The following is a 15,191-nucleotide window of genomic DNA, read 5'->3' on the forward strand; positions in this document are numbered from 1 at the left end:
CATACTGCTTCCGGCAAAGGATAGCCCGGAAGCGGAAGCTCCTTGGGGAAACGGCAAACCCCCGAGCCGGTTACCAGGCCGGGTAGTAACCAACTCTGAGGTCTCTTGGTGGGAGGGGGAGAGCCCGTCTTCTGCTTAGTGCTGCCGCCCCCTCCCAGGAGAGCAGAGCTGGAACTTCGTCGCGCTGCAACCCCTGGCTCGGGTAACGTTTCTCTGCAGCCCTAGGCAGAGCCCGGAAGACCTGCCTTCACCAGAGCTCCAGAGAGAGGGAGGGAGGACAAGGGTAGGGGGGTCAGACTCCTGGTTTGCCCAGTAGTTTGGGGGAACACATTCTCCTCACCCTGCGGCGTTGGGGCATCCGGTGTCTACGGTCCAACCCTGAGGCTGTGGTTCCTACTTGGTTTTCCTAGCCGATATGGTGCTTTGTGCAGCTAGGTGGATGATACTCCTCGAGTATATACCGTGTACTCGTCTCGGCGAAAAGAGAAATGAAGCAGTGTTTGAGGGCTTAGACTTATCGCTAGAGAATTGGGGCATAAGCTTGCATATGTTACTGCTTACCCAAGCCAGGAAAATGGTGAGAAACAATGGACATTTATTGTGAAACCTTGGTGTGTCATCCTTAAGTAAAAAGGGAGAATTTGTGAGAACAAGGAGGGAAAAGTAGCTTTTCTTCTTTGAGTACCTGCTATGTATTCCAGTGGTTCTTAACCTTTTGGAGGTAACTTATTTCTTGAAAGTTTGTGGAAAGCCAGGAACAATTCTTTAAAAAATGGGCACACATACAGTTTGTAAACACTTTTTATGAGATTGGTGGACTCTGAAGCCCATCCGTGGACCCTTTGGATGTCTGTGAACTTTAGATTAAAACTGTCATCCTGTATACTGTACTTGGCACTTTATTCATATTACCTTCTTTGACCATCTTAATGACATAAATACTCTCGTTTTTCATATGGGGAAACAGCCACAGACTTTGTTCAGGGGTCTGAGTCTCTTGATTCCAAAGTCTGTACCTTTATTTATTTATTTATTTTTCACACTTTGTCTTCCATTCTCCAGCTACTGAGCAAGCTGGGAATGGAATGGGTACCTCTGTCATACTTTTCTTATTGCATGATGCTGTCCTAGAATTGGAAGTGAAAAATGTTATCAGGTTTTTTTAAAATAAGGTGACCGTTGTATAACCCTTATGATGAAACACGGTTTATTGTTTAATACGAACTTTGGAGTCTGACTGATGGGGTTAAAATCCTTGCTCTGCCTCATAACTTGCCATGACATTGGATGAGTTAATCTATCTGCATCTCAGTTTCTTTATCTGTAAAATGGAGATAATCATAATAGCACTCTTTTACTGGGATGTTTTCAGGACTTATATTTATTCATAGTTAACATGCGAGGTCCCTAGAAGAGTGTAAACCAGACTACCCAGAGTGTTTTCTGTTGTTACCATTGTGTGTCTTCCAACTTGAGGATATGTGGCAGGGTTGGAATTTTATGCCAATTTAATTTAATTTTATTTTATTTTTGAGATGGAGTCTCCCTCTGCTGCCCAGGTTGGAGTGCGGTGGCGCAATCTTGGCTCACAGCAACCTCCACCTCCCAGGTTCAAGCAATTCTTCTGCCTCAGCCTCCCGAATAGCCGGGACTGCAGGCATGTGTGTGCCACCACACCTTGCTAATTTTTGTATTTTTAGTAGAGATAGGGTTTCACCGTGTTGGCCAGGCTGGTTTCAAACTCCTGACCTCTGGTGATCCACCCACCTGGGCCTCCCAAAGTGCTGGGATTACAGACGTGAGCCACGGTGCCCAGCCCCACGTTTTTTTTTTTTTTTTTTTTTGAGACGGAGTTTCGCTCTTGTTGCCCAGGCTAGAGTGCAATGGCGTGATCTCGGCTCACTGCACCCTCCACCTTCCGGGTTTAAGCGATTCTCCTGCCTCAGCCTCCCGAGTAGTTGGGATTACAGACGTGTGCCAACACACCCGTCTTATTTTGTATTTTTAGTAGAGACAGGGTTTCTCCATGTTGGTCAGGCTGGTCTCAAACTCCTGACCTCAGGTGATCCGCCCACCTTGGCCTCCCAAAGTGCTGAGATTACAGGCATGAGCCACCGCACCTGGCACCAGCCCCATTTTATTTTAACATAGTTGCACTGGAACTTGAATGTGTTCATAAACTTCAAAAACCTTATTAAGTTTTCAGGTCCTGGGACGCTCAATCATATGGTGATTTCTTCTCTTGGTTTTTCTGCTTCGCCTTTCTCTTTCAGGCACACATTCATTTAGATAGCTTGATAGTTTACATATCTGTGGGCTCTGAATTTTTGATGTAGAAATAGTAGCTACAGATACTGTACGTGCCTTCTGCTTTACCCCATTTGTGGTTACTACAAGTTCCTAATCTTTCCAGAGCAGGTTGTCTCTGTCAAGCTGTCATTCATGTGTAGAGCTAATAGCAACCAGTTTTTTGATGTATCTCTTGGTGATTAGACAATAAGCTTTTTATTGTCTAAAAGCTAAAATAACATGGTCAGTTATTCTTCTTAAACATTTGACTGATTAGTATTATATATAGGTTCTGAGGGAAAATTACATATCATTAAATAGTAATTTGCATTTAAATGTAGGCACTGACAGAAAAACAGTCTTCTGGTAATGTGTACTTTGAATTTTGGAATCCATGAACAATAACAACTTAAAAAAAGGCCATTTGTAATTTCTATTGTAACCTCTATTGAGAGTGTTCTGATTTCCTTGATTGTTAATACCTAACAGGGAGCTAAATTCGTGTAGGAACACCATGGGGGATAAGAACATACTAAGAAAAATTTGTTTTTGTTGCATTGTAATTTTATTGCAATCTGAGGTTCTTATAGCCTGAAATGAAAGTGGTCAGATACTCTACAGCATTCTTTGATGGGGATGGAAAGTGGGGGATGGGAAACCGGGAGGTGGTGTTGATTTGTGATGGATGGGAGCAGAAAGTAATTGCTTTTGGGCACATACTTGTGAGGAAAAGAAATGATTTTAGTCCTTCTCAGCAGTCAAGAGGGTTGTTTTGCATTTTTCTGCAGTCTTGAAGAGAAAAAATTGCCCAAGGCATTGGACACACAGTTTGAACACATAATTGGGCTTGGACTTCATTCCATTCACTAATTGGTCTAACTTACTAATTTAAGTTGGTATCAAATTTCTTTATAAAATTATTCTGGATAATGAAAGACTCCTTAAAGAACATCTTGTATTTCAGTGTTAGAAAGTTATAAGTAGATTCACTTTTTTGTCCATTTTCAAGCTATAGATTTTACATTTTTTTTTCTGACTTACATGATAGGACTTTTTTTCTCCCAACAAACATTAGTCGCTGTTAATTATTTTTCAATTAACTTGCCAGCCCTTAAATGTGGTAGCATGGCATACAGCATGTTCTGCTTCTGAGGTCTTGATATTGAATTGGTTTTGTAAGAATACCTCAGAGATAGATTACTGCCGCTTGCTCATTCATTCAGAAAGCATTTATTGAGGGCCCATTCTGTCCTGGGCAATCTCACCACAGTCCTGTGTTAGAGAGAGACTTGTAAACAGATAAAGTGTGATTGGTGACTGAATAGAGATGTGGGAGTTGAAATATTTTAGACGAATTGCTCTACCTGTTCATCTTTCTGGAAGTGGTCCAGGTCAGAGCACTGTTGTGTAATATTTATTTACTACTATCAACATATTAGTACCATGTAATAGATCAGATTTTATGACCTTAATGGACTCTAGTGTGTCGTTTTACCTTTTATTTATTATTTATTAGGTCTTGCTATGTTGCCCAGGCTGATCTTGAACTCCTGGCCTCAAGCCATCTTCCCACCTCAGCTTCCTGAGTAGCTGGGACAAGAGGCATGAGCCACTGTGCCTTACCATTTTACCTTTTAAATGACTTTAGCTATTAACTAACTTGAGTTTAAATTTCAGTTATTTTTATTTGGTTTCTTTTTCTTTGAAGGGTTCTGAATGCTTAGCCTTCACTAGTGTTCTTTCATATAGTAGTTTTCAGACTTTTGAGGTTGTTTAACCTTATTGCAGTTTGTGTATGTGTGTGTACACACACGCATGCCGGAGCCATTGATATGGTGTTACAGCACCATAATGATGTTTTACTGGTGGCTCTTTTGAAAACTGTTCTACAAGATAGGGTTTATAAAGATGGGTATTCACTTAGCTTTTAGAAACTAAGTAGTCATGGTAGATACATGTTTTGTCATTTAGTCTCATTGAATGGTTCCATATGATTTTATGAGTTTTTGTTACCTTGAATAGTTGAGCAATTTACATCATGTTTTTCAGAGCAACGGCATTTATTTCCGTGCAGCTTGTTACTGTTGAGATGCTAATAGTTAGCATCTGTTAATTGATTTTCTGTATATTGTACTTTTTGGCCAGAGATTAGATAATCTATTAATATACAACATATTTTCTGTTATGTCCCCTTGCTTTTATCCAGAGACCCGGAGCATGTTATTTTAACCCCTCTCTTGTCCAGTTTGGGAAGTTCAAATTCAAGGTACTCCCGGTATATATGGTAAACTTATTAGGAACAGAAAACAGTTAAAACTTCCCAAGTGTGATCTAGTTTTTCATGTCTTGGTAAAGAAGAAATCTGTTTGCACAGTAAAGAAACTGTGCAAACAGTTCATAGAAAGGGGTTAAAAAAGATACTTAAAAAGTTTTAGGCCAGCATTACCTGAATTGGGGCAATGATTAGGGAGACATGATTAGAATCCTAAGGGAGAGTGAGAATGTAAAGGGGAGCACTATATGTAATTAAATTTTTTTAAATTGTGGAATAATTTTAAATTTATAAAAAAGTTGCAAAGATAGTACAGAGTATTCCTGTATACCTTTCACCCAGCTTCTCCTAATGTTAACTTCTTACATAACCATGGCACATACTGTCACATTTAAGAAATTAACATTGGTACAATACTAGTACTAAACTACAGACTTTATTTGGGTTTCACAAGTTTCTCCACTAATTTCCTTTTTCTGTCCCCAAACTGAATCCAGAATACCACATTCCAGTTAGATCATGTGTCATTTCTTTTTTTTTTTGAGATGGAGTCCCACTCTGTCGCCCAGGCTGGAGTGCAGTGGCGCGATCTCGGCTTGCTGCGAGCTCCGCCTCCCAGGTTCACACAATTCTCCTGCCTCAGCCTCCCAAGTAGCTGCGACTACAGGCACCTGCCACCACACCCGGCTAATTTTTTGTATTTTTAGTAGAGATGGGATTTCACCTTGTTGGCCAGGATGGTCTCGATCTCCTGACCTCGTGATCCACCTACCTCAGCCTCCCAAAGTGCTGGAATTACAGGCGTGAGCCGCTGCGCCTGTCCTCTTTTTTTTTTTTTTTTTTGAAATGGAGTTTTGCTCTTGTCACCCAGGCTGGAGAGCAGTGGTGCCATTTTGGCTCACTGCCACTTCTGCCTCCTGGGTTCAAATGATTCTCCTGCCTCAGCCTCCCGAGTAGCTGGGATTACAGGTGCCCGCTACCACGCCTGGCTAAATTTTGTATTTTTAATAGAGATGGGATTTCACCATGTTGGCCAGGCTGGTGTTGAAATCCTGACCTCAGGTGATCTGCCCGCCTCGGCCTCCCAAAGTGCTGGGATTACAGGTGTGAGCCACTGTGCCCAATCAGATCGTGTGTAATTTTGATAAATAAGTTGATATTTCCAGTGAGTGCTTTTTCTATGCTATGTTTGTGGTCCAAGAATCCCCTCTGACCAGAGTCATTGACCCTGAGAATAAGTAATACTTCATAGGTAGTGTTTTGTATTCCTTGACCCCCAACGCATTGTTAACTCTATGAAAGAGTTGACTTTGCTTCCAGGAGTGTGATGTGAACTTTCCTGAGACACTAAGAGCTGATCTTGATTAAGGTATCCATCCATACACTCCATGCTCACCTCATAGATTTTACTACATGGAAGTATAACTACGTAATTATTTACTTGTCTGTCTTCTTTACTAAGCTTTTACGTTTCTAAGGGGTTGAGGATATTTTACTCATTCTGGAATCCTTAGGGTCCAACATATTGCTTGGCATGTAGTCGCTTATTAATATGCATTTGAAGAAATTAATAGACCTTTCTTTGGTAAAATTGATTATTAGGTCAACAGAAATTTTGTTTTGAATAGGTAAGTGTTGAGTTTCTCCTTCAAATCAAGCTATCTTAGGGTACCATTTCTGTGGCTAGTTGAGTTTTTCTTCTTGGAATCTTAACTGTAAAATGCTCATTTAAACAACATTGTTTTTCCTTTCAATTATATAAATAATTTATTTTCCTTAAAAATAAGCACAGAATTGAAAGTAGTGGATGGTAGTAGAGGCAGAGTTAGCTTTTAAGTATACATGTGACCATTCCAGTTCCACCCGACTGGGCTGCAGATCTGGCTGTGTGCCTGCCCCTTCAGGCACAGTTAATGGAATAATAGCTTCCTAGACTTATTGAGGGAGACAGCTTGTCAGATTCAGAGAATTACTTTTAAAATCTTCCTGTTATAGCCAAGATTCTGTGGTCCAAGGTCACCTAAGCATAAAAGCTGCCATGAGATGGGAACATGGGGGCCTGTCCTCTGGGGCTCAGGCATAGTAGGAGTCGGTTTTGTATATAGAAAACACATCAGGATAGGACGGAATAGGAAACTGAAGCTAGTATTTTCCAGATTTATGGTTAAGAATGGGACAGTGACATAGATGAGCCAGTTTTCTCTCTTGTTTTTCTCCCCATGAGGATACAAAATGAGCAATGATAAATTCTCACTTCTTGTTTTCCCTGTTACACTCACATTAGCTTTGAATCCCTTTTTCCTGCTTTCTCTAAACTGTGCTGAGAATGAATGGCAAACAACTCCAGGAATAGCTGAATCTAAGCTATGCCTTTGTATATACTATACAAAAAGAAATAGGGGTCTGAAGAACTCTGGCTTATTTTAGAGAGAATGGTACAATAGAGAGAATCCAAATTGATTTAAGAAATGCAGAATTACTTTTATCTTGGTTAGCTTAACCTTTATAAGTCAAAATTTTAATTTAACCAGTGAGTGATTTATAGGACAACTTTTTCTAGTCTCATCACAGGTTAGAGTGACTCAGTAAGGTGGGAATGATCTCATAAAAGACTCTCTTTAAAGTCAGAAGGGTAACTAGTTTATTGCCCCTGGCTTAACCTCAAGGTGCATGTTCTGGGTTGTGGAATTTAGTTGTTGTTTTAAGAACCAGTATCAGGGATGCAGAGGTCTTACATGGATTTGAAGAGAAGTGAGGGACTAAAACCTTGGCTAAATTTAAGCATTCCATTTACTAGATTGAAGAGAGGAAAAATCTGTTAAAATATTAAAATCTTTCCAAATTCAGAAATAGACTATAACTGGGGCCAGGTGTGGTTGCTCATGCCTGTAATCCCAGCACTTAGGGAGACTGAGGTGGGCAGATCACCTGAGGTCGGGAGTTCGAGACCGGCCTGACTGGCATAGAGAAACCCCGTCTCTACTAAAAATACAAAATTAGCCAGGCATGGTGGTGCATGCCTGTAATCCCAACTACTGGGGAGGCTGAGGCAGGAGAATCGCTTGAACCTGGGAGGTGGAGGTTGCAGTGAGCCGAGATCGTGCCATTGCATTTCAGCCTGGGCAATAAGAGCCAAACTCCATCTCAAAAAAAAAAAAAAAAAGGAAATAGATTATAGCTTAAGTAGTGCATGGTAATGTGTGTCATTGAATTTGAAAGAAACAAAGGGAATAAAACTTAATAACTATGAGATAAATGGAATGCAGGAGTTTTAAAAAGTCTTGTTAAAAAAATTTGACGAGAGAATTTTATCTTGTGAAACTTTTAGATAAACCTCTAGAAAAAACCAGGAGAAAATCTTTGTGACCTTGAGCTAGGCAGAGTTTTAAAAAATAGAACACAAAAACCACAAACTATGAACAAAAAATTTATGTTGGCTTTCATCAAAGTTAGAAACTTTTACTCTTTAAAAAGTGTATTTTCTGTTAAGAAAATGAAGAGGCAAACCACAGAAAATATTTGCAAAATGTTTATCTAATAAAGGACTTGTATTTATGTGAAAGGAAAATAAGTCTTGGGGCCCCAGAATCACTAAGCTAAAGGGAAAAGTGAAGCTGGGAACTGCTTAGGGCAAATCTGCCTCCCATTCTATTGAAAGTTGTCCCTCTGCTCACCGAGATAGATGCATATCTGATTACCTCCTTTGGAAGGGCTAATCAGAAACTCAAAATAATGTAATCATTTTTCTCACCTGGAAGCCCCCCTCCCTACTTCAAGTTGTTCTGCCTTTCTGGACTGAGCCAATAAACATCTTGATTGATGTCTCACGTCTCCCTAAAATGTATAAAAGCAAGCTGTGCCCCGACCACCTTGGGCACATGTCGTCAGGACCTCATGAGGCCATGTCTTAGGTGCGCATCTTCAACCTTGGCAAAATAAACTTTCTAAATTAACTGAGACCTGTCTCAGATATTCGGGGTTCGCATTTAGAATGTATGAAGAACTCTTACAACTCAATAGTAAGAAGACAAACAGCTCGATTTTTAAAAAAGACAGAAGATTTGAATAGATACTTCAAAGAAACTAATACAAATAACCAATAAACACATGAAAAAAATACTCAATATTGTTAGTTCTTAGGGAAATGCAAATTAAAACCACAATGAAATATCACTTCACACCTGTTAGAATGGGTGAAATTAAAAGACAGTACCAAGTGTTGGTGGATGTAGAGCAACCCGCCTCTTGTGCATTGCTGGTGGAAATGCAAAGTGGTCCAGCCGCTTTGGTAAACAGTTTGGCAGTTTCTTGTAAGTTAAATATATACTTACCATATGACTCAGCAGTCCCATTCTTAGATGTTTACCCAAGAGAAATGAAAGCATGTGTCTACAGATTTGTAGCTTAATATTCATAGCAGCTTTATCCACGATACCACCAAACTGGATATAACCCAAATATCCTTCATCTGGTGAATAGATAAACAAATTGCTGTATGTCCATTTAATGGAGTGCTACTCTGCAGGAAAAAGGAGTGAACTACTGAAACATGTAACAGCATATATGAATCTAAGAACCTATGCTAAGTGAAAAAATGCTACACACGAAGGACTGCATTTTGCATGTGATGCAAATGTATAATGTATTCTGTAAAAGGCAAAACTACAGTGATAGCATATCAGTGGTTGTGCAGGGGCTTGTGGGAGGAGGACTGACTGCAAAGGAGCTTAAGGCAACTTTTGGGGATGATGAAGTGTTTTGTATCATGACTGCGCTTTATATAATAACCTTACACAGTTGTCAAAAGTAATTGTACGTTTCAAATTGATGTTTATTTATACCTCAGTAAAACTGATTTTTAAAAACTTAGGAGATTTTTTGGCCAGTGATTTATACAGGATAGGTGGGGGTCCCTAATCCCTGGGCCACAGACCTTCAGCAGTCCATTGCCTGTTAGGAACAGGACTGCACAGCAGGAGGTGATGGCGGGTGAGCAAGCAAAGCTTCATCTGTATTTACAGCGCCTCCCCATCACTTGCGTTACCACCTGAGCTCCACCTCCTGTCAGATCAGCAGCGGCATTAGATTCTCATAGGAGCATGAACCTTATTGTGAACTGTGGGTGTGAGGGATCTAGGTTGTGTGCTCCTTATGAGAATGTAATGTCTGATGATCTGAGGTGGAACAATTTCATCCTGATATCACCCTCTCACCTGCTGTCCGTGCAAAAATTGTCTGCCACGAAACTGGTTCTTGGTGCCAAAAAGGTTGCGGACTGCTGAGATTGACAGTGGATTCAGATTAGTTTAGATCTGAATTTGTTATAGGCATTAAAATGATTTTGAAATAATAATTAGTATTACTGAATTGAGTTGCCAAGAGTTTACTAATTATCAGTGTCAGGTCAAGTTTAGTTTAATATTCTCTTATTAATGAGATAGAAATAAGACATAAATGTATTGAGGAAGTTACTAGATCAGAAAATGAGTGTCCCAAATAATTCAGGAAGAAAACTTGGGGGCTGATTTTGAGTCCCCCCTTTGGCAGAAATCTTTACTCGATCCGATATTGTTTATGACCAATTTCTAGAAATAATCACTTTCTTTTGCCTCTGATAAACTACTTTTACAATTTTTCTCCTCCTGTCCTCTTTTTACTTCTCATTTGTTGGCTCCTCTTTTTTTTTTTTTTTTTCAAGGTTGATCCCCTCAGGGTTCTATGATTAGTTTTTTGTTTGTTGGTTGGTTGGTTGGTCTCTGCTTTTTATGGTGGTCTTTGCCATTTTCCATGTCTTCAGGATATTGGCATCTCTCTAGCTTCATGTGCTTATTTCTATGTACCTTTTGAGTATATTCACCTGGATATCCTGTAGACACTCCAAACTTAACATGTTTAATTCTCTACTCATTATCTTTTGATATGGTTTAGCTGTGTCCCCACCCAAATCTCACCTTGAATTTTAGCTCACATGATTCCCATTGTTGTGGGAGGGACCTGGTGGGAGATAATTGAATCATGGAGTAGTTTCCCCCATACTGTTCTCGTGGTAGTGAATAAGTCTCACAATATCTGATGATCTTATAAGGAGTTTCCCCTTTCGCTTGGCTCTCATCCTCTCTTGCCTGCTGCCATGTAAGACATGCCTTTTGCCTTCTGACATGATTGTGAGGCCTCCCAGCCATGTGGAACTATGAGTCCATTCAACCTTTTTTTCTTTATAAATTACCCAGTCTCTAGTATGTCTTTATCAGCAGTGTGAAAATGGACTAATACAGTAAATTGGTACTGGAAGTGAGGCGGTGCTGTAAAGATACCTGAAAATGTGGAAGCAACTTTTGAACTGGGTAATAGGCAGAGGTTAGAACAGTTTGGAGGGCTCAGAGGAAGACAGGAAAATATGGGAAAGTTTGAAACTTCCTGGAGAATTGTTGAGTGACTTTGAACAAAATGGTGATAATGTTATGGACAATGAAATCCAGGCTGAGGTGGTCTCAGATGGAGATGAGCAACTTGTTGGGGACTGGAGCAAAGGTCACTCATATTATGCTTTAGCAAAGAGACTGGAAGCATTTTGTTCCTGCCTAGAAATCTGGAACTTTGAACTTGAGAGAAATGATCTGAAATTGGAACTTCATTTAAAAGGGAAGCAGAGCATAAAGGTTTGGAAAATTTGCAGCCTGACAGTGGCGATAGAAAAGAAAAACCCATTTTTTGAGGAGAAATTCAAGCTGGCTACTGAAATTTGCGTAAGTAAAGAGGAGCCAAATCACCAAGACAATGGGGAAAATGTCACCAGGGCATGTCAGAGGTTTTCACAGCAGCCACTCCCATCACAGACCTAGAGGCCCAGGAGGAAAAAAGGGTTTCGAAGGCTGGGCCCAGGTCTCCCCTGCTGTGTGCAGTGTAGGGGACTTGGTGCCCTGTGCCCCAGTTGCTCCAGCTGTGGCTAAAAGGAGCCAAGATACAGCTTGGGCTGTCACTTCAGAAGGTGCAAGCCCTAAGCCTTGGCAGCTTACACGTGATGCTGAGCCTGTGGGTGCAAAGAAGTCAAGAATTGAGGTTTGAAAACCTCCACCTGGATTTCAGAGGATGTATGGAAACTCCTGAATGTTTGGGCAGAAGTCAGCTACTGGGCAGGGCCCTCATGGAGAACCTCTGCTAGGGCAGTGTGGGAGGGAAATGTGGGATTGAAGCTCCCACACAAAGTCCCTGCGGCACTGTCTAGTGGAGCTGTAAGAAGAGGGCCACTGTCTTCCAGACCCCAGAGTGGTAGATTCACTGACAGCTTGCACCATGTGCCTGGAAAAACCTCAGACACTCAATGCTAGCCCGCGAAAGCAGCTGCGGAGGAGGCTGTACCCTGCAAAGCCACAGGGGTGGAGCTGCCCCAGACCATGGGAACCACCTCTTGCATCAGCGTGACCTGGATGTGAGATGTGGAGTCAAAGGAGATCATTTTGGAGCTTTGAGATTTGACTGCCCTGCATGATTTTGGACTTTCATGGGCCCTGTTAGCCCCTTTGTTTTGGCCAGTTTCTCCCATTTGGAACAAGTATATTTACCCATTGCCTGTAGTCCCATTGTATCTAGAAAGTAGCTAACTTGATTTTGATTTTACAGGGTCATAGGTGGAAGGGACTTGCCTTGTCTCAGATGAGACTTTGGATTGTGAACTTTGAGTTAATACTGAAATGAGTTAAGACTTTGGAGGACTGTTGGGAAGGCATGATTGGTTTTGAAATGTGAGGACATGAGATTTGGGAGGGGCCGGGGTGGGATGATATGGTTTGGCTGTGTCCCCATCCAAATCTCGTCTTGAATTATAGATCCCATAATTCTCATGTGTTATGGGAGGGATCCAGTGGGAGATAATTGAATCACAGAGACAGTTTCCCCTATACTGTTCTTGTGGTAGTGAATAAGTCTCACAAAATCTAATGATTTTATAAAGGGTTTCTCTTTTCGCTTAGCTCTCATTCTCTCTTGCCTGCCACCATGTAAGACATGCCTTTCACCTTCCACCGTGATTGTGAGGCCTCCTCAGCCACATGGAACTGTGGGTCCATTAAACCTCTTTTTCTTTATAAATTACCCTGTCTCTGGTATGTCTTTATCAGCAGCATGAACATGGACTAATACATCTTTTCTTTCATGTTTGCTTTGCCTCCTTAATTCTCCTTCATTTATCCAGGCTCCCAACAATAGAAAATTTGCCTTTGTCCTTGGCTTCTTCCTCTCCTTTATCCATTTGACCTCACAGGTCATTGATCCTGTTGCTTCTGAGAGCATAAAGCAGGAGAGCAACCCATCCAGGGTTGGTTCCCAGCTGGCACCCTAGGCCCTGGCCACCCTCAACCAATGTGACTAATGAGGGTCTACGTTGGACCCTGTCTGTATTGTGGCCAGTGTGTAGCTACTCCATTGAACCAGTAGCCCCTTATCTTGTATTCATTAATGGGCCTGTCCCCCTTTCACATTGTCCCCAGAGTTTCTTCATTTAAAATGTGTGATCCTTTTTCTCTCTTGGTTAAAAAACATCTTTTGTTTTTTGTTGCTTAAAGTCTAAAATGAAGTCATCTTCCTTTTTTTTTTTTTTTCTGAGAGGGACCCTTGCTCTGTTGCCCAGGCTGGAGTGCAGTGGCGTGATCTCGGCTCACTGCAACCTCCACCTCCTGGTTTCAACCAATTCTCCTGCCTTAGCCTCCCTAGTAGCTGGGAATACAGGTGCCCGCCACCACGCCTGGCTAATTTTTTTGTATTTTTAGTCGAGAACGGGGTTTCACCGTGTTAGCTAGGATGGTCTTGATTTCCTGAGCTCGTGATCTGCCCTCCTTGGCCTCCCAAAGTGCTGGAATTACAGGTGTGAGCCACCACACCCGGCTAAAATTTCAAATTAAATATTTCTGAGCTTAATTCTTCCTATCCCAAGAATAGTATCTTTTTTCCCCCCTTCTGGAAGTTCTTTTTGATACATCAGTATTCCCAGTTAAGAGTAAAGAAAGAGTGTAAGCTCTGGAATCCCATTGCTTGACTCCTTCAGTTATAAACTGGGTGGCTATAGGCAAGTTATTTTAGCTTCCTGTGCCTCTGTTTCCTAATCTATAAAATATGGATAAAGTATGCTTTCCTCATATGGTTGATGTGAGGGTTAAACGAGGTAATATAGATGAAGCACTTCAGTGCCTGGCACATAGTAAGTTCTCAATAAAGGTTGATTCTTATCATCATCCTTGAGGGAACACTGGAAAATCCATTATTTTGGATTGTTTCTATGGTTATTTCCTCATGGAATCTCTCTGGAAAACCAGTGAGTTCTTCAGGTAGATTCAAGCCATCTTCCTCACTTACTGTGGGTTGGGCTGTTGTGGCCTGGCACAAACCACCCTCATAACCTGGCAACCCAGCAGCCTGGTCTGTGCATAGAACCTTGTCCCCCAAGGCACTCCATGTCACCTGTGTGTAAAGTTTCAGTCTCAACCAATTCTCCTTGTCCTTATTCTCCAAGTCTTGTTCTCCAAGAGCAGCTGGATTCCTTCCTTTTCTCGGTGCATCTCCATTTTACAAATGAGGCAACTGAAGAGAAGTTTAAGTACAACAAGTCCTCACTTGATGTCGATAGGTTCTTGGAACCTATCTACTTCAAACAAAATGATGTATATTGAAACCAGTTTTACCATAGGCTAATTGATATAAACAAGAATTAAGTTCCTATGGCGTATTTCTGGTCACAAAAATATCACCAAACTATTTTAAATAAAGACCAGAACATAATATACATATTGAAATAAATGAGAGCAGTATGTATAACAAAGATTGATAAAATCAGGTTAGATAATCGTAACATTTACCCAATTATTCCAGTCCACGGTTGAGGGTGGCCAGGGCTTAGGGTACAAGTTGGGAACCAACGCTGGATGGGACGCCATTCTGTTACAGGGCTCTGGCTCTCTCGCTTGTGCTCTGTCTCTCTCTCTCTCTTGCTCATATTCTCTCTCACTCTCTCTCACATACACACACACACACACACCCCTCACCCTCACTTAGACTGGGACACTTTAGACATGCCAGTTAACTTTGAAGTGCACATCTTTGGGATGTGGGAGGAAATCCAAGTATCCAGAGAAAACCCACACAGAGAATGTGTGAACTCCACACATTGGTGCCTGCCAGGAGTCAATTTTTTTACTCCTCAAAATTATAAGAAAACAGTGTTGAATGAAACTGATGTTGTTTGAGGACCTGCTGTAACTTGTCTAAGATCATTCAGTAGTAAGATTCATGCTCTTAACCACTACATGGTAGTCATCCTAGTTTGGCTCCAGGTGGTCTTTCTAAACACTTTTCTTTTTGGAGACAGGGTCTTGCTCTTCACCTGGGCGGAAGTGTAGTGGAGCAATCAGGGCTTACTGCAGCCTCAGCCTCCTGGGCTCAAATGATCCTCCCACCTCAGCCTCCTGAGTAGCTGGGACCATAGGTACATACCACTACACCCAGCTTTTTTTTTTTTTTTTTTTAGAGATGTGATCTCACTGTGTTACCCAGATTGGTCTGGAACTCCTGGGCGCAAGCCATCCTCCCACCTCAGCCTCCAAAGTGCTGGGATTACAGGTATGAACCACCATGCCCAGTC

The 15,191-nt window shown here is 41.4% G+C and overlaps 1 protein-coding gene across 8 annotated transcripts in view; it reads left to right on the forward strand.

The window, feature by feature from the left end:
- Positions 1-20: 20 nt before the first annotated feature.
- The window catches only part of AREL1 (apoptosis resistant E3 ubiquitin protein ligase 1), a 58,076-nt gene continuing 42,905 nt past the window's right edge, over positions 21-15,191 (forward strand). For 3 of the 8 annotated variants that reach the window (XR_002724791.2, XM_023184021.2, XM_023183976.3), the window contains exon 1: positions 21-202. The gene's annotated coding sequence lies outside the window, so the exon portion shown is untranslated. Of the gene's footprint in view, positions 203-15,077; positions 15,170-15,191 lie in introns of all 8 variants that reach the window. The other 5 variants (XM_023183984.2, XM_023183992.2, XM_023184023.2 and 2 more) reach the window with 2 other exon arrangements.

Source organism: Piliocolobus tephrosceles, chromosome 6 (genome assembly GCF_002776525.5).
Source record: "Piliocolobus tephrosceles isolate RC106 chromosome 6, ASM277652v3, whole genome shotgun sequence".
Taxonomy (NCBI): Eukaryota; Metazoa; Chordata; class Mammalia; order Primates; family Cercopithecidae; genus Piliocolobus; species Piliocolobus tephrosceles.